The sequence below is a fragment of the Heterodontus francisci genome, unplaced genomic scaffold (genome assembly GCF_036365525.1).
Source record: "Heterodontus francisci isolate sHetFra1 unplaced genomic scaffold, sHetFra1.hap1 HAP1_SCAFFOLD_526, whole genome shotgun sequence".
In the NCBI taxonomy this organism is placed as follows: domain Eukaryota; kingdom Metazoa; phylum Chordata; class Chondrichthyes; order Heterodontiformes; family Heterodontidae; genus Heterodontus; species Heterodontus francisci.
In genome coordinates, this window is record NW_027141143.1 from 801,312 (window position 1) to 802,924 (window position 1,613).

The following is a 1,613-nucleotide window of genomic DNA, read 5'->3' on the forward strand; positions in this document are numbered from 1 at the left end:
GCCTGCTATCCTCTCAGCTCTCGACGAAATGCTTTGCCTGTGCTGGGACGAGGGAGCAGGACCACAGGATATGCGCAATGCCAATATCATCACCCTCTATAAGAACAAAGGTGACCGCAGTGACTACAACAACTACCATCGAATATCCCTGCTCATTGTCAGGAAGATGTGCTTTTTGCAATTGTACTTAAACAGCTTCTCTCAGGCCACAGCTGGTTCGAGAGCACAGGTCTTCAGTATGACAGTTGGAATTGTGTCAGGTCCCATCGTGTTTTCTATATTCAGTGCTTTCACCCGTCTCTTGATAGCACGTGGATTTAATGGAATTCTCTCGAGGCTGGCATCAATGATGATAAGGACCAATCTTCTCTTCAACCCAGGACCGAATCCGCTTCCACCACACACTCGGTTTTGGACAAAGCTTTGGCCCCAGCACTGATCCTTGAGGCACTCCACGAGTTGCAGTCTGATATCTTGAAAATGCTCCATTTATCCCTACTCGTTGCTTTCTGTCTGTTAACCTCCAAGTCCTCCTTGCATGTTAATATATTACTTCAATTCCATGAGCCTTTATCTAGTGTATTAATCTTCGATGGTATCTGACCGAATGCCTTTTGGAAATCCAATTATACCACATTCCTGCCCTTTCAGTTACATCCTCAGAATTCTGGAATAAATCTGTCAATCAAAATTTCCATTCGGTAAAACCATGTTGACTTCGTTTGATCAGAGAATGATTTTCCCAGTGCTTGTTAATACTTCCTTTATGATAGATTCGGACATTTTCCAGACGACTGATGTTCGGCTAACTTGCCTGTAATTCGCCATACTATACAGAAAGCAATGTGGCTCCTGTGGCGCAATTGGTAAGCGCGCGTGGTACTTATACAGTAGTGCAATTAATGATCTATGCCGAGGTTGTGAGTTCGAGCCTCACCTGGAGCACTGAATTTTAGACACGGAGAAATGAGAAACAGCTGTGCAGTGCAGAGAGCAGTCATTCGTTAGTCTGAACTGGCCAGAAGAAGGGGAACAATATTACTGTGAGGTGACATCAAAGGAACAGGAGCCACGTGTGGTGAGAGCACTGCAAAACTTCATCGTTATTTCCAGCAGAGAAGGAAACAGCTCGGTCCATGCCATCTCTGCACAGAGCAACGCAGGCAGGCTCGATGCCCATAGCCCTGCAAGTCTGCTTTTCTCAGAATTCCTCCTGAAGGCATTGATCATTTCTGCTTCCACCACTCTTGTGGGCAGCGAGTTCCAGGTCATTATCACTTGAGATATAAAAACAGTGCTTCCTCATACTCCCCCACATCCTTTTTTTCCACAGAACTGGCAATTTGTGGTCGCTACTCCTTGTGCCGTCTGTTAATGGGAACAATTTTTCCTTGTCTAACTTATCCAAGCCTGTCATAATTTGGTACACTTCTATTAAATCTCCCCTGAATCTCTTTTGTTCTGAGGAGAACAACCCCAGCTCTGCCAACCTAAAATAAAAGCAAAATACTGCGGATGCGAACCTAACCTTGAAACTAAAATGCTCCATCCATGGAACCCTTCTCCTAAATCTCCTCTAAACCCGCTCAAGGCCCCTCATATTAAAGAACATA

The 1,613-nt window shown here is 44.9% G+C and overlaps 1 non-coding gene across 1 annotated transcript; it reads left to right on the top strand.

Moving 5' to 3' along the window:
* The first annotated feature begins 848 nt into the window (after nucleotides 1–848).
* On the top strand, nucleotides 849–945 carry trnai-uau (transfer RNA isoleucine (anticodon UAU)). Its single transcript has 2 exons — nucleotides 849–888; nucleotides 910–945. It is a non-coding gene; the product is annotated as a tRNA-Ile (tRNA).
* The last annotated feature ends 668 nt before the right edge of the window (nucleotides 946–1,613 follow it).